This window comes from Podarcis liolepis (genome assembly GCF_965112155.1).
Source record: "Podarcis liolepis genome assembly, chromosome: 3".
Lineage (NCBI taxonomy): Eukaryota > Metazoa > Chordata > Lepidosauria > Squamata > Lacertidae > Podarcis > Podarcis liolepis.
Genome location: NC_139557.1, coordinates 119,816,033 through 119,834,270, shown reverse-complemented (window position 1 = coordinate 119,834,270; position 18,238 = coordinate 119,816,033). Strand labels below are relative to the sequence as shown.

At 49.7% G+C, this 18,238-nt stretch overlaps 1 protein-coding gene across 1 annotated transcript in view; it reads left to right on the top strand.

The window, feature by feature from the left end:
- Window positions 1–18,238, top strand: part of LOC310702697 (L-threonine 3-dehydrogenase, mitochondrial-like) — a 193,235-nt gene that overhangs the window by 92,623 nt on the left and 82,374 nt on the right. The gene's annotated exons all lie outside the window — the stretch shown is intronic.

Here is an 18,238-nt window from a genome sequence, read left to right as displayed (position 1 = left end):
AGCGGGTGGTTGCTGAAGAACTCCAGACATGCCTGGAGGATGTGGGCAATTTGGATCCCTTGCAATAGGGATTCAGGCCTCATCATGGGACTGAAACTACCTTGGTTGCACTGGTCGATGATCTCCGGCGGGCTAGGGCCAAAGGAGAAAGCTGTTTCCTAGTTCTGCTGGATCTCTCCGTGGCCTTTGATACCATCGATCATGACATCCTTTGGGACTGTCTAGAGGGGCTGGGAGATGGGGTCACTGTTATACAGTGGTTCTGCTCCTTCTTCCTGGGCTGTGTCCAGAAAGTGGTGATGGGGGATGAGTGTTCAGACCCCTGGGTTCTCACTTGTGGGGTGCTTCAAGGTTCCATCTTCTCTCCCATGCTTTTTAGCATCTACATGAAGCCACTGGGAGAGATCATCATGGAGTTCAGGCTGGGTGTTCATCAGTATGCAGATGATATCCTGCTCTACCTCTCCTTTAAATCATAACCAGCAAACGTGGTGAATGTCTTGTGTGAGTGTCTGAGAGCGGTTGGAGGATGGCTGGTGGCTAACAGATTGAGGTTGAATCCTGACAAGACAGAAGTACTGTTTTGGGGTGACAGGGGGCGGGCAGGTGTAGAGGACTCCCTGGTTCTCAGTGAAGTAACTGTGCCCCTGAAGGACCAGGTGCAGAAGAAGAAGAAGAGTTTGGACTTGATATCCCACCTTTCACTCCCCTAAGGAGTCTCAAAGCGGCAAACAATCTCCTTTCCCTTCATCCCCCACAACAAACACTCTGTGAGGTGAGTGAGGCTGAGAGACTTCAGAGAAGTGTGACTGGCCCAAGGTCACCCAGCAGCTGCATGTGGAGGAGCGGAGACGCGAACCCGGTTCCCCAGATTACGAGTCCACCGCTCTTAACCACTATGCTACGCGCAGCCTGGGAGTCTTTTTGGACTCACAACTGTCCATGGAGGCACAGGTCAATTCTATGTCCAGGGCAGCTGTCTACCAGCTCCATCTGGTACGCAAGCTGAGACCCTGTCTGCCCAGGGACTACCTCGCCAGAGTGGTGCATGCTCTGGTTATCTCCCACTTGGACTACTGCAATGTGCTCTATGGGCGACTACCTTTGAAGGTGACCCGAAAACTACAACTAATCTAGAATTTAGCAGCTAGACTGGTGACTGGGAGTGGCTGACGAGACCAGATAACACCAATCCTGAGAGGCCTACATTGGCTCCCAGTATGTTTCCGAGCACAATTCAAAGTGCTGGTGTTGACCTTTAAAGCCCTAAATGGCCTTGGCCCAGGATACCAGAAGGAGCGTCTCCACCCCCATCGTTCAGCCCAGACACTGATCTCCAGTTCCAAATGCCAAATGCCTTCTGGCAGTTCCCTCCCTGCGAGAAATGTGGTTACAGGGAATCAGGCAGAGGGCCTTCTTGGTAGTGGTGCCTGCCCTGTGGAATGCCCTCCCAGCAGATGTGAAGGGGAAAAACAACTATCTGACTTTTAGAAGACATCTGAAGGCAGCCCTGTTTAGGGAAGTTTTTAATGTTTGAAATTTTATCGCTTTTTATTGTAAATATTATGTTGGGAGGCACCCAGAGTGGCTGGGGAAACACAGCCAGATGGGTGGTGTATAAATAAATTACTACTACTATTACTATTACTATTACTATTACTATTACTATTACTATTACTATTACTATTACTATTACTATTACTATTACTACTACTATTATTTGGATTAATAGATAAAGGTTCTGGAAACCCCAGGCTTCTGAAATGACTATATTACCGCCACCGCCCTACAGTTCTCCCTCCCTCCCTGCCCTCTGCAAGAAGCACACAGAACTCGCCAAGGACGTTCATGTCAATTTATTGAGGAGAAGCATCCATGAGAGGCCCCTCTACACAGCTGAGAGGTGAAGGACAGGGTCTCCAGCTCCTCCTCCTGAGGCGGCCAGCCTCCTGCTCAGCCTTTTATGGGAGGCAAACAGCAGACGGTGCCATGACTGCAGTCGCAGGTTGGGTAGTACTTCCCTGTCTTCAGGCAGTGAGTGCCACAGGTGCCTCTATAGCTCTTGCAGGTGTGCTTCTCCTTACAGGTTCCTGCAGGAGGAAGAGAAAGGCAGTGCGGTTCAGTGGTTAGAATGCTGGACTAGGCCCTGGAAGACCAGGGTGCAAACCCCTGGTCAGCCATGAAACTCACTGGGTGTTGTGGTGCTTAAATGAGGAGGGGGAGAACCATGTACACCACATGGAGAAAAGGTGGCATATAAATACAATAAATGAACAAATAATAAATATTGAGGCAAAGCAAGAGCACCTCCCCGTGGATGGAGCTCCCACCAAGGATCTGCAGGGAGGGAATGCCCAGTTGCATGCAAGACAAATCCCATGCTCCACCCCTGAGCTATGGTCTCTCTCTGGAAGCAGCTTCACACCAGAGATTTATGTTAGAGGTTGGAGGTGGGGAACCTCAGCCTTGGGTGCTCAGTGCAGCCCTACAGATCTCTCTGCCTGGATCAAGCCACACACCCTTCCTAGGCCACACCCCTTCCTAGGCCACACCTCCCACTGCCCTCCTACAGACACTCCTCTTGTGGTTCTCCCTGGCTGGAATGTGCTCTTGAGATGCAATGTTGCCTCTTGCTTGCCTCTGGCCAGAGGACGGAGAAATGCCTGCATCAGCTTGTGGACAGAAAGCAGCCCGTTCACTTTCTCCATGCTACACCTGATTTTAGGCACCCCTTTCATGCCTCCTCTTAGCAGCCTTTTCTCTAGCTGAAGAAGTCCCGAATGTTGTACCCTTCCCTCCTGAATGAGCTGCTTCCACCCCGTGGTCATTTTGTTTGTTCTTTTCTGAACCTTTGCCAGGAACACAACATCCTTTCTCAGGGGAGGTGACCTCCTGTTCTCCTTGCTGTTCTACCGCTAAGCTGTGGCTTCTCCTTACAAATGCCTCCCAGATCAAAAAGCTCTTTGAAGTCCAAATGAGGATCTAGTTTAGACCGAAGACCACCTTCTCTGTGCCATCGCTTTTCCATGGTGCCCACACCACCCCTTTGAGGTCTGTCTTCACCATAAGGACATAAGAAGAGGCTTCTGAATCAGGCCAATGGCCCAACTTGTCCAGCACTCTCTTCTGTCAGTGGCTGACCAGATACATGTGGGAACCACGAGCGGGATCCAAGCACAAGGGCACTCTTCCCTCCTGGGGTATTCAGAAGCATCTACTGCCTCTAGCTGTGGAGATGGAGCACAGCTAACATGGCCAGTAGCCACTGATAGCCCTCTCTTCCATGAATTTATGTAATCCTCATTGAAGACCACCTAGGTTGGTGGCCATCGCTGCCTTTCCCATTAAACCCATACCTCTATGTAGGCTGGTGGCTATTACTGCCTTTCCTATGAATCCCATACCTCTCCTTTGAATTAAGGCCAAGGCAGCAGACCCTTCACTCTCTCTTATCAAACACAGCCCCTTCTTCCCACCATGTAGAAGTTTGGTTCATACCTGCAACAGCCATGTCAGCAACAACCAACAGCACGATGGCCAAGGCAAGGTAGAGAGCTCTCATGGTGGAGTTCTGGTTGGGTTCTCTGGATGAACACAGAAGGACAGTGGATGAGCTGAGGACTCGCGGTGCTTCCAGTCAGGGGCTCTGCTCTTTTATAGTGGGAATATCTGGTAGAGATGTCATGTGGACATTTATGTGGCTTACGTAGCTTCTGCCCTTTTGGTGCATGCTTTTCTTATCTTCTCTTGCCCAGTACAATACACACTGATGCAGTCTTTTCAATGGCCATTGTTCATTGGGTTCATCCACTTTATTCTTTTTGTGATAGCCGTGCTCAGCTGACCACCAACCTGCCAGACTCCAAAGGAGGAACTCTATGTCTTTATGATCTGCTGTGAAATGTATGACTCGCTGTTAAGTCATAGTCAAGGCAGCCAAATTCAACAACCATTTGGGTGTTGACGGTGTCTCAAGATTAGAGACCCAATGGAGCCCAATGGCTGTGTTTGATAAGGCAGACTGAAGAGGCTTCTGCCTTGTCCGTAATTCAGGAGACAAGTATCAGTTTCATAGAAAGGCAGTAATAGCCACCAGCCTAGATGACCTTCAAAGAGGATTATAGAAATTCATGGAGAGGGATATCAATGGCTACTGGCCATTTTAAGCTGTGCTCCATCTCCACAGTTGGAGACAGTAAATGCGGGTTTCCCACAGGCATCTGGTCAAGCACTGACCGAAGAGGGTGCTGGACAATATGGACCACTGACCTAATCCAGCAGCCTCTTCTTATGTTCTTATGGTGAAGACAGAAGATGCTCCTACCCTTGTCTGAACTCAAGGGCGTGGTGTTGGCCCCATCGGAAAGCAATGACATAGAGGAGTCGGTTTTGGGTCTTGTTATTTATAAGTTGGATGTAGTGACACCCCTCAACGATGTGTGTGTGTGTGTGTGTGTGTGTGTGTGTATGTATGAGAAAGGTGTCATGGGCTTTGAAGATGCTCAAATTCAGGACGAAAGGGAGAAACATGCTAACAGGAAGGTGCACTTGGCAAACCCTCAACGTGATCAACTCCCACCCGGAAACCAATGTCCCCATTGTGGAAGGATGTGTGGATCCAAACTGGCTCTCTTCTTCTTCTTCTTCGTGTTCATGGAAAACAATCTTACTCAGCTATGAGTGATCGCCAATGAAGAAGGAGAAGAAGACGACTGCTCCTTTGCCTCTTAGTACCCCCTGAGTAGATTCCCCATCTCTCAAATGGGCATTACAACCAAACCTTGCAGACCAGTACTCAAAATAATTGGTTGCCTTATTGCTCCCTTTTCATTTGCAGCAGGACCTTCAGACCCATTGCTGCTCCAATACCCAAATTCCTTGCTCCATTGGGCTCACTAATCTTGAGACACCGTCAACACCCAAATGGTTGTTGAATTTGGCTGCCTTGACTATGACTTAACAGCGAGTCATACATTTCACAGCAGATCATAAAGACATAGAGTTCCTCCTTTGGAGTCCAGCAGGTGGGGGGTCAGCTGAGCACGGCTATCACAAAAAGAAGAAAGTGGATGAAGCCAATGAACAATGGCCATTGAAAAGACTGCATCAATGTGCATTGTACTGGGCAAGAGAAGATAAGAAAAGCATGCACCAAAAGGGCAGAAGATACGTAAGCCACATGAATGTCCACGTGACATCTCTACCAGATATTCCCACTATAAAAGAGCAGAGCCCCTGACTGGAAGCACCACCGAGTCCTCAGCTCATCCACTATCCTTCTGTGTTCATCCAGAGAACCCAACCAGAACTCCACCATGAGAGCTCTCTACCTTGCCTTGGCCATCGTGATGTTGGTTGTTGCTGACATGGCTGTTGCAGGTATGAAGCTGATTTCTACAGGGTGGGAAGAAGGGGCTGTACTTGGTAAGGCAGACTGAAGGGGCTTCTGCCTTGGCCTGAATTCAAGGGAGAGATTTGGGTTTCATGGGGAAAGCAGTGATGACCACCAACATAGATGGTCTTCAAATAGGATTATAGAAATTCATGGAAGAGAGGGATATCAATGGCTACAGGCCATGTTTTAGCTGTGCTCTGTCTCCACAGTTGGAGACAGAAATTGCTTCTGAATACTCCAGGGGGGAAGATTGCCCTTGTACTTGGATCCCACTTGTGGGTTTCCCGCAGGCATCTGGTCAGCCACAGAGAGAAGAGGGTGCTGGACGAGATGAACCATTGACCTGATCCAGCAGCCTCTTCTTATGCTCTTATGGCGAAGACAGACCTCAAGGGAGTAGTGCTGGCCGCATGGGAAAGCAATGGCATAGAACAGGTGGTCTTGGGTCTAAACTGGAGCCTCATTTGGGCTTCAAAGGGTCTTTTGGTCTGGGAGGCATTTCTAAGGAGAAACCACAGCTTAGTGGTAGAACAGCAGGGAGAACAGGAACTCACTTCCCCTCAAAAAGGATGTTGTGTTCGAGGCAAAGGTTTAGAAAAGGACAAACAAAATGACCAAGGGGTGGAAGCAACTCCCCCAGGAGAGAAGGGTACAACATTTGGGACTTCTTCAGCTAGAGAAAAGGCAGCCAAGAGGAGGCATGAAAGAGGTGCCTAAAATCATGCGTAGAGAGGAGAAAGGGGACAGAGAAAAGTCAGAGGTTTCTGTCCACAATCCCATGCAGACATTTCTCCATCCTTTAGCCAGAGGCAAGCAAGAGGCAACATTGCATCTCAAGAGCACATTCCAGCCAGGGAAAACAACAAGAGGAGTGTGTGGAGCTGGACAGTGGGAGGTGTGGCCTAGGAAGGGTGTGTGGCTTGATCCAGGCAGAGAGATCTGTAGGGCTGCACTGAGCACCCAAGGCTGAGGTTCCCCACCTCCAACCTCTAACATAAATCTTTGGTGTGAAGCTGCTTCCAGAGAGAGACCATAGCTCAGGGGTGGAGCATGTGATTTGTCTTGCATGCAACTGGGCATTCCCTCTTTGCAGATCCTTGGTGGGAACTCCATCCACGGGGAGATGCTCTTGCTTTGCCTCAATATTTATAATCCATTCATTTATTGCCTTTATATGCCACCTTTCCCCCATGTTGTGTACATGGTTCTCCCCCTCCTCATTTAAACGCCACAACACCCAGTGAGTTTCACAATTGACCAGCAGTTTGCACCCTGGTCTCCCAGGGCCTAGTCCAGCATTCTAACCACTGAACCACACTGCCTTTCTCTTCCTCCTGCAGGAACCTGTAAGGAGCAGCACACCTGCAAGAGCTACGGAGGCACCTGTGGCACTCACTGCCTGAAGACTCGGCACTACCACACCTGCGACTGCAGTCATGGCACCGTCTGCTGTTTGCCTCCCATAAAAGGCTGAGCAGGAGGCTGGCCGCCTCAGGAGGAGGAGCTGGAGACCCTGTCCTTCACCTCTCAGCTGTGTAGAGGGGCCTATCATGGATGCTTCTCCTCAATAAATTGACATGAACGTCCTTGGCGAGTTCTGTGTGCTTCTTGCAGAGGGCAGGGAGGGAGGGAGAACTGTAGGGCGGTGGCGGTAATATAGTCATTTCAGAAGCCTGGGGTTTCCAGAGCCTTTTCCCAGTGCACAAAGTCCTTTAAGGTAGCGTCAGTCAACCTTGCTCCTCTAGCTCTTCCCTAGCTCATGGGACACTCCCACCCATTATCATGGGTGTGCTGGGCCCAGGGGTAACCCGGCTAATGTGGTCTAGGTCCAGTCCCGAATCCAAGCGTTCCACGAGGAGTCAGTCCGACAGGGCAGAGGCAGGAAACCAGGCAAGGTCAGGCACAGGATCACAGGCATGTTCTGGCAAACAGCAACATTGCTCCCGCAACCTGGGGTGGGGTCCAGCAGCCTTTTATCTCTGTTGGGGTAACGGCCGGTCCTGATCCCCCCGTGGCTCGCTTCCCTGTCTCGCCCGAAAGCAAGCACTTCTCCTGCAAGTACTCAGGTCTCTCCTTCTCTCAGACCTCAGTCTCTGCAGCTCAGGAGACGTCTGTGAGTTACTAGACCCAGAGGCCGTCTCAGCCTCTCCTGACCCAGTTGGCAGTGGTGCAGCTGTAAGTGATGGCCCAGCTGAAGGCAACGAGGTCATCCCCGCATCTGGAGCCAGGGCAGGCTCAGGCCCCTGACTCAGCCCAGCTGGTGTTTGTTGCAGGGGAACCTGTGCAGACTGGGGTTCTTCAGGATCAGGACCCAGACTAGGTTCAGCTGCTGCCTGAGGCAAAGGATCCGGTGCGGACTGAGACTCCTCTGGCTCTGAGTCCGAGCCCGAGTCCCAGGCCATCACATGGAGCAGCGGAATGCAGAGGAGTGGGGAGAGGCACCAGCTGGGGAACCCCAGCTAGTCAAGATACCCATACATTATCTTCAGGATCATTGGGCACCCCTGGATGCCAGTCGCTAGGTAACAACACCAGGAAAGGGCTTTTGTGTCAATCAAAACAGGTGATGCTGAGACCCTGAACCTCCCTAACCCCCACAAAAAAAGAAGGCCAGGAATGTTTATCGCTTCCATGAACACAGACAAAATAAGCAACCAATGTATCCTCAAAACTGGACCCCATTTCTTCCCCTGCCCAAAAATAGGAGGTGGACTTTTTGAGGGCACTGAGGTGCTCCAGATACCATGTTGCCCCCTCCCCCGATTAATAGAACCAGATGTCATGGATTGGCTGGATTCAGATGTGCAGAGGTATCAGGGACTGGGCAGAGGTGGAATGGTGGAGACCACCTCCCCAATCTGACCCTTCCAGAGAAGAGGAAGACAGTTCAGAATTAAAACCGAGGTTTGAAGGAGGTCACAGCTCAGAGGCAGATGAGGGGGAAAGCTGGGAAATAAGCATTCCAGACCCCCCCCCCCAACCTGGCAAGCCTTGAAAGTAGGAGAGCAAAGAGCTCAGAGACAGAGGACCCTAAGTGTCACCCAATGGGGAGGTGATGACAGTGATGAATGAGGAAGTGTGAGAAGGGGGGGGGTAAGAGTCACTCGGGACAACGCCATTATCCAAGAGGCTGTGTTCCAAAACTTTCTCTGTGAATATTGAATAAAAGCGGATGGTAAGACACATTCCTTGTGAGGGTGGTTCCTCTGCCCCCTGACATACAGTCCCTTGGGGGGGGGATGAGGGGACTATTTAGGGGGTACTAAGAGGCAAAGGAGCAGCAGGGGTAGCTGGAACTGTAAATGATGGCATGCCAAGGCTTTGTGACCTCCTCACCTCTGATATAGTAAAATAACCAGACAGGACAATGAGTGTAAGTGAAGAAAGGGTCAAATAGGCCACAACTTTATTGTTTATATGTGAGAAGGTTTGGCATTGCCATTGGGTATACCATTTTAAATCTAGCCCATCTGCTAGATTTATACAATCTGTCTGGGATTGTATTCTAGGGTAAACCAACCGAAGGTGGGGGCCCGTATGATCTACATCAAATAGGGGCATCCCCTAGGGGTCGCCGTTGGAGGAGTGCTATGACCCAAATCCCCACCTGGGCATCTGAACAGAGGCATCTCCTAATAGATACCCTTTCCTAGGGAGGGGCAGGCAGAGGCTACAACCTCCCTTCTATTCAAGACTAAGGCTTACCCAATGCCTAGCCACACAAAGTTGTGACAAGTATTAAGAGCCAATTTGCTCAGAGGAAAAATTACTGCCCAACCCCAAATACTGCAGCCAAAAATGTCCATAGCAAATTCAATAGCCAGCAAATAGCCAATATTAGACCCAGGGCTGTCTTTAGCAGATGTGGCACCGGGGTGCAAATATCCACTGAGCACCCCCAAATTACCACGGATAGTGTGTGGGGAGGGGAAGCTGCGCTCTGTCAGCCATGGGTGGGGGTGCAACTCTCCCCCATGCCGCTGCAGTAGAGCAATCCCCGCAGAGGCTTGGGAGGGAAGCTGAGTGCCCACCAGCCATATGGTTGATGGGGCGCAGCTGGTGGGCATGCAGGGAAAGGGGAGGTCGCCGGCAAAGCTGCATAGCTCCCCTACTCGCTGGGGCGCCCCTGAGAGGCTGGAACCCTGGCGTGATGCACCACTAAGCCCTATGGGAAAGACGGCTCTGATTAGACCTCAAAAGCTTGCTCGTTATTTTGTGACTTTTTTTGTTGCTCCTAGCAAACAAAGCAGGGACACGGGTGGCGCTGTGGGTTAAACCACAGAGCCTAGGACTTGCCAATCAGAAGGTCAGCAGTTCGAATCCCCGTGACGGGGTGAGCTCCCATTGTTCAGTCCCAGCTCCTGTCAACCTAGCAGCTCGAAAGCACGTCAAAGTGCAAGTAGATAAATAGGTACCGCTCCAGCGGGAAGGTAAACGGTGTTTCCGTGTGCTGCTCTGGTTCGCCAGAAGCAGCTTAGTCATGCTGGCCACATGACCCGGAAGCTGTACGCCGACTCCCTCGGCCAATAAAGCGAGATGAGCGCCTCAACCCCAGAGTCGGTCACGACTGGACTTAATGGTCAGGGGTCCCTTTACCCTTTACCTAGCAAACAAAGCACCCAGTGGTAGGGATGGGGCCAAACATTTGATTCAGTTCTCATTGATGACTCTACCCAGTTCAGTTTCTTAAAATCAGGAACTGAATTGGGGAGATTCATCGATCCCTACTCAATGGTCAGTTTTTTGGGGGGAATGTTTCTTATGGACCAACATGACTTCCTTTGTATTTTCATGTATCAGACATTGTGACTTTGCTATGAATCTGAAGTAACTCCTGTATGTTTGTTGCTTGTTTTTAAGGTTAATATTGGTGGACTGATTGCTGCCTTTAAAAAAATGGAAGATGCTCCCACTTTTTGAGAGTTGCTGGATGCACCTTCCTCTCCAGTTGGAGACTTCTTTTGCTTCTGCCCCAAAGCACCCACATTTTTTAAAAAAATTAATAAATCCTTTGCAACATTTTCAATGCTTATATGAGCTTGTGCCTTGCAATAAAAGCAGATTAAAATACCCTGTTCCCTTTGTTTCTGATTTTCAGTTGCTTGTAAAGCCAAAAAGGCACAATGAGAAGGCGGTGTCAGCAGGCATGGCTGTGCAGAGGCTCAAAATGTCACTAGGAAAGAAGCCTAAAAGGGGGAGAAAATCTCCAAAAACAATCCAGTGAGGAGGACTGGGCCACAATGGGGAGAAGGAAGAATGCCAAAATATGGGGGATGGAATGAGAGGGAGAGGAAGTTCTGTTCAGTTTGAATTTAAATGACAACCAACCTGATGTGCACTATTTGGAAAAATGCACAAATTGAAACATGGCCATCCTGCCAAATTCACGTTTCTATGAATTATGTGACGCAGTTCTCCAATCAAACAGTGTGTTCTTTGAAAAAAGTGTATGGTGAAGAACAACTGCACAGCTACGCCGATATTCATTAAAACAACATACCAAAAGGAATCATAACAGGGAATGTGGCTTTGCAAAAAGTTGTGACTTCTTAAGTGCAGCACCAGTCCCTTGGATGTATAATATTTTATTAATTATTTCAATCAAATTCCCGATAACTTTCAGATCTTGACACACACACAACCCTCTCCAGCCTCCTCTTCTGTCACTGGTTCTGGACTGCTCCCTGCCACAGCCTCTCCCTGCTCACTAAACCACATTACAGTGGACCCTCTGGATACGAATGTAATTCATTCCAGGGGTCCGTACGTACCCCGAAAAATCCGCAAGTAGAGGCACTGCTTCTGCACACACGCACGGCACGATAGACCACTTCTGCGAATGTGCTTGCGGTGAAACCCGGAAGAATACACTTCTGAGTTTCCACGTTCGCAACCTGAAAGTTACGTTACCCAAAGGTAACATAACCCGAGGGTCCACTGTACATCTTCAGTTTCCAACAGCTCCTCCTCCCATTCTGCTGCTTTTTCTCCCTCTGACCACTCATCGTCATCCCACCACTGATCCCCTGGCTCTGAACCTTCTTCTCTTGGAGATTCCCCATCTGGTTCTTCCCACTACCCCTCTGAATCCAGCCAGTCCATGACATTTGGTTGTAGGGCCCACGTATCTACGGGACCGCCTCTCCTGGTATGCCCCGCGGAGGACCTTAAGGTCCACAAATGACAACATTTTGGAGGTCCCAAGTCGCAAGGTGGTTAGATTGGTCTCAACCATGGCCAGGGCCTTTTCAGTACTGGCCCTGATTTGGTGGAACGCTCTGTCACAAGAGACTAGGGCCCTGCGGGACTTGACATCTTTCCGCAGGGCCTGCAAGACAGAGCTGTTCTGCCTGGCCTTTGGTTTGGACTCAGTCGGACACTTATATTTCCCTCCCCTTATGGTTTTGATCTATGAGCTACTATTAAAATGAGGCTGCCTTTTAAATTGTATTTTAACCCGTATTTTAAATTGGTTCCTCCTGCCTATTACATTTTTTTTGTAATTTTACTGTTGTTAGCTGCCCTGAGCCCAACTCTAGCTGGTGAGGGTGGGGTATAAATAAAATTTATTATTATTATTATTATTATTATTATTATTATTATTATTATTATTATTATTCTGGGGGACAACATAGTATCTGGGGCACCTCAGTGCCTTCAAAAACTCCATCTCCTTCCCCCCCTTTTTTTTGCAGAGGACAGTGTTGGGGGACTGTTTTGGGGAGACATTGCCTGCTTTTTTTGTCTGTGTCCTATTTGTTCATGGAGGTGATAAAGATTCTTTGTCTGGGTGTTTTTTGTGGAAGAAAGTTTAGGGATCTCAGCTTCACCTGTCTTTCTCATGAGAGAACAGAGAGCCAGTGTGGTGTAGTGGTTAAGAGCGGTAGATTCGTAATCTGGGGAACCGGGTTCGCTTCCCCGCTCCTCCACATGCAGCTGCTGGGTGACCTTGGGCCAGTCACACTTCTCTGAAGTCTCTCAGCCCCACGCACCTCACAGAGTGTTTGTTGTGGGGGAGGAAGGGAAAGGAGAATGTTAGCCACTTTGAGACTCCTTCGGGTCGTGATAAAGTGGGATATCAATATCAAACACCTTTTCTTCTTCTTCTCCTGTGAAATGGGCATTTTGCAGCAGCCATGACAGCTCCTTAAGTTTCCAAATGTGTCCCTAAGCACTAAAAGGTTTGAGGCAAAAGCCCTCTCCTGGTGTTGTTACCTGGCAAATGGCATCCAAGTGAGGTATCTGAACCTGGAGGTAATCTACAGTCATCATGAATAGTTGGGGTTCCCCAGCTGGTGCCTCTCACCAGACTTCTGCATTCAGATGGTCCATGACAATATGGTAGGAGTGTCCCATGAGCTAGGGAGGAGCTAGAGGAGGAAGCCTGGGATAAGCTACCTGGACAGGTGCTATACAGAGGGGCACAGATGTTGCTTTCAGCCTCAATGTGACAAGATGGAAACCCTTTTTTCTTTTTGCAGATGAAAATATTTGCAGAAATCATCACAGGCTTTGGCTTAGTTCCTGTGGGGACAGTCTAGCCACATTAGGCTAAGGGTGGTAGGAATTGTAAAGGAACTTGTACACTGGGAAACGGCTCTGGAAACACCAAACATCAGAACTGAATATGTTGCCCCCGCACCCTATTGTTCTCCCTCCCTCCCTGCCCTCTGCAAGAAGCACACAGAAGGACGTTCATGTCAATTTATTGAGGAGAAGCATCCATGATGAGTACTCGCAGGAGAAGTGCTTGCTTTCGGGCGAGACAGGGAGGCGAGCCACGGGGGGATCAGGACCGGCCGTTACCCCAACAGAGATAAAAGGCTGCTGGACCCCACCCCAGGTTGCGGGAGCAATGTTGCTGTTTGCCAGAACATGCCTGTGATCCTGTGCCTGACCTTGCCTGGTTTCCTGCCTCTGCCCTGTCGGACTGACTCCTCGTGGAACGCTTGGATTCGGGACTGGACCTAGACCACATTAGCCGGGTTACCCCTGGGCCCAGCACACTCCATGATAATATGGTGGGAGTGTCCCATGAGCTAGGGAAGAGCTAGAGGAGCAAGGTTGACTGACGCTACCTTAAAGGACTTTGTGCACTGGGAAAAGGCTCTGGAAACCCCAGGCTTCTGAAATGACTATATTACCGCCACCGCCCTACAGTTCTCCCTCCCTCCCTGCCCTCTGCAAGAAGCACACAGAACTCGCCAAGGACGTTCATGTCAATTTATTGAGGAGAAGCATCCATGATAGACCCCTCTACACAGCTGAGAGGTGAAGGACAGGGTCTCCAGCTCCTCCTCCTGAGGCGGCCAGCCTCCTGCTCAGCCTTTTATGGGAGGCAAACAGCAGACGGTGCCATGACTGCAGTCGCAGGTGTGGTAGTGCCGAGTCTTCAGGCAGTGAGTGCCACAGGTGCCTCCGTAGCTCTTGCAGGTGTGCTTCTCCTTACAGGTTCCTGCAGGAGGAAGAGAAAGGCAGTGTGGTTCAGTGGTTAGAATGCTGGACTAGGCCCTGGGAGACCAGGGTGCAAACCCCTAGTCAGCCATGAAACTCACTGGGTGTTGTGGTGCTTAAATGAGGAGGGGGAGAACCATGTACACCACATGGAGAAAAGGTGGCATATAAATACAATAAATGAACAAATAATAAATATTGAGGCAAAGCAAGAGCACCTCCCCGTGGATGGAGCTCCCACCAAGGATCTGCAGGGAGGGAATGCCCAGTTGCATGCAAGACAAATCCCATGCTCCACCCCTGAGCTATGGTCTCTCTCTGGAAGCAGCTTCACACCAAACATTTATGTTAGAGGCTGGAGGTGGGGAACCTCAGCCTTGGGTGCTCAGCGCAGCCCTACAGATCTCTCTGCCTGGATCAAGCCACACACCCTTCCTAGGCCACACCCCTTCCTAGGCCACACCTCCCACTGCCCTCCTACAGACACTCCTCTTGTGGTTCTCCCTGGCTGGAATGTGCTCTTGAGATGCAATGTTGCCTCTTGCTTGCCTCTGGCCAGAGGACGGAGAAATGCCTGCATCAGCTTGTGGACAGAAAGCAGCCCGTTCACTTTCTCCATGCTACACCTGATTTTAGGCACCCCTTTCATGCCTCCTCTTAGCAGCCTTTTCTCTAGCTGAAGAAGTCCCGAATGTTGTACCCTTCCCTCCTGAATGAGCTGCTTCCACCCCGTGGTCATTTTGTTTGTTCTTTTCTGAACTTTTGTCTGGAACACAACATCCTTTTTCAGGGGAGGTCACCTCCTGTTCTCCTTACTGTTCTACCACTAAGCCTAAGAAATGCCTCCCAGACCAAAACGCTCTTTGGAGCCCAAATGAGGTTCCACTTTAGACCCAAAACTGACTGCTCTATGCCATTGCCTTCCCATGCGGCCCACAACACCCCCTTGAGTTCAGACCAGGTCAGGAGAACCTTCTGTCTTCACCATAAGAACATAAGAAGAGGCTGCTGGAGCAGTTCACTGGTCCATCTCATCCAGCACCCTCTTCTGTCAGTGGCTGACCAGATGCCTGCGGGAAACCCACAAGCGGGATCCAAGCACAAGGGCAATCTTCCCCCCTGGAATATTCAGAAGCCTTTACTGTCTCCAACTGTAGAGATGGAGCACAGCTATCAGGGCCAGTAGCCATCAATAGCCCTCTTCTCCATGAATTTCTATAATCCTCTTTGAAGGTCATCTATGTAGGCTGGTGGCTATTACTGTCTTTCCTATGAATCCCATACCTCTCCTTTGAATTAAGGCCAAGGCAGCAGACCCTTCACTCTCTCTTATCAAACACAGCCCCTTCTTCCCACCCTGTAGAAATCCGCTTCATACCTGCAACAGCCATGTCGGTGACAACCAACATCACGATGGCCAAGGCAAGGTAGAGAGCTCTCATGGTGGAGTTCTGGTTGGGTTCTCTGGATGAACACAGAAGGACAGTGGATGAGCTGAGGACTCGGTGGTGTTTCCAGTCAAGGGCTCTGCTCTTTTATAGTGGGAATATCTGGTAGAGATGTCATGTGGACATTCATGTGGCTTACGTACCTTCTGCCCTTTTGGTGCATTCTTGTCTTATCTTCTCTTGCCCAGTACAATGCACACTGATGCAGTCTTTTCAATGGCCATTGTTCATTGGGTTCATGCACTTTCTTCTTTTTGTGATAGCCGTGCTCAGCTGACCACCAACCTGCCGGACTCCAAAGGAGGAACTCTATGTCTTTATGATCTGCTGTGAAATGTATGACTCGCTGTTAAGTCATAGTCAAGGCAGCCAAATTCAACAACCATTTGGGTGTTGACGGTGTCTCAAGATTAGAGAGCCCAATGGAGAAAGGAATTTGGGTATTGGAGCAGAAATGAGTCTGAATGACCTGGTGGAAATGAAAAGGGACCAATAAGGCAACTGATTCTTTTGAGTACTGGTCTGCAAGGTTTGGTTGTGCTGCCCCTGGGCGGGGGGACTACTTAGGTGGTACTAAAGGGCAAAGGAGCTGCAGGGGTAGCTGGAACTGTAAATGATGGCACACCAAGGCTCTGTGACCTCCTCGCCTCTGATATAGTAAAATAACCAGACAGGACAATGAGTGTAAGTGAAGAAATAGTCAAATAGGCCACAACAGTGGTGCCTCGCAAGACGAAATTAATTTGTTCCGCAAGTTTTTTCTTCTTGCGAGTTTTTCGTCTTGCGATGCACGGTTTCCCATAGGAATGCATTGAAAATCAATTAATACGTTCCTATGGAAACCGCCTTCAGACCAGGTCGGGGGACAGTCTGTCCCCCGACCTCTTCTGAAGGCTGGGGGGGGGGACAAGGGCTTTTCTTCCCACCGCCAGCCTTCAGAAGGCTGTTCTGAAGGCTGGCGGTGGGAAGAAAAGCCCTTCTCCCCACCTCCCGCCCCGCAAGCTCCAGGGACAGGAGGGCAATTTTAAAATGCTGGCGGGCCTGCTGCCTGCCAGCATTTTAAAAAACCCCGGGACAGCGGAGGACCTTCCTTTCGAAGCCTGGCAGCGGGAGGAGGTCTCTCCGCCCCGCCGCCCGGCTTCGGAGCAGCCTTCCAAAGCCTGGCAACGAGGCTGAGAGACCTCCTCCCGCCGCCCGGCTTCGGAGCAGCCTTCCGAAGCCGGGCGGCGCCCCGCCGCCAGGCTTGGGAGGAGGTCCGAGGACAGTGGGGAAGACGCGCTGCGCTTCCCCGCTGTCCCAGAGATTTCCCTATGGGCTTTCGTCTTGCGAAGGAAGCCCATAGGGAAATTCGTTTTGCGAAGCGCCTCCAAAACGGAAAACCCTTTGGTCTAGTGGGTTTTCCGTCTTGCAAGGCGTTCGTCTTGCGGGGCACCACTGAATTTTATTGTTTATATATGAGAATGTTTGGCATTGCCATTGGGTATACCATTTTAAATCCGGCCTGTCTGCTGGGAGTATATTCCAGGGTAAAGCCAAACTAAGGTGAGGACCCTTATGACCTACATCAAATTGGGCATCCCCTTGGGCAGTGGTTCTCAACCTGTGGGTCCCCAGATGTTGTTGGGCTACAACTACCATCATCCCTGAGCTCTGGCCTTGCTAGCTAGGGGTGATGGGAGTTGTAGTTCAACAACAACTAGAGACCCACAGGTTGAGAAAAAGTGCCCTAGGGGATCCCCGCTGGAGGAGTGCTATAACCCAAACCCCCGCCTGGACAACCCTACAGAAATATGTCTTCACAGATACCCTTTAAGGGGATACCATTTCCTAGGGTGGGGCAGGCAGAGGCTACAACCTCCCTTCCATTCAAGACTAAGGTTTACCCAATGCCTAGCCGCACAAAGTTGTGACAATTGTTAAGAGGAAGGCCAAAACCACAGGACCAGAGCCAATTTGCCAAGTGCAAAAATTCCCTCCTGGCTCAGAATATTGTAGCCAAAATGGTCCATAGCAAAGTCAAAAACCAGCAAATAGCCAATATTAGACCTCCAAAGCTTGGTCGTTATTTTGTGACATTTTTTGTTGCTCCTAGAAAACAAAAGTTTTTAAGGTTAATATTGGTGGACTGATTGCCGCCTTTGGAGAGAACTCATGAGAGTTTTCTCATGGTGTTCTGGCTGGATTCTGTGGATGAACACAGAAGGAAGGACAGAAGATTGGCTGAAGAATCAATAGTGCTTACAGTCAGGGGTTCAGCTGTGTAATATAGGGGAGGCCTGGAATAGATGTCAGGCATGTATCAGCAAGCTGCTTGCATAGATTCTGACATTTTGTAGATGTTGTTTTTCTAGTCCTCAGAACAGGGAATATAGAACATAGAATACACGACTTGCTATGAATCTGCAGCCAATGAAGGCCCAAACCAAAATCTATTTGACTTTGATGGTCCATCATGGTTAGAGATAGCCGGTGGTAGAAGTTGGGTGGGAATCAGTGCCACAGAAGGATGTGTTAGACAGATAAAAACAAAGGAATAAAGCAACCTGTTTGTCTGGAAAACATGTATGGAATAATGCACCACTCACACTCCATATCTATCTATCTATCTATCTATCTATCTATCTATCTATCTATCTATATCTATCTATCTATCTATCTATCTATCTATCTATCTATCTATCTATAAAATTGTCCAATAGCACCTTATAGAACTGGGACGCAGGTGGCGCTGTGGGTTAAACCACAGAGCCTAGGACTTGCCGATCAGAAGGTCGGTGGTTCGAATCCCCATGATGGGGTGAGCTCCCGTTGCTTGGTCCCTGCTCCTGCCCACCTAGCAGTTCGAAAGTGCGTCAAAGCGCAAGTAGATAAATAGGTACTGCTCTGGCGGGAAGGTAAATGGTGTTTCCGTGCACTGCTCTGGTTCGCCAGAAGCGGCTTA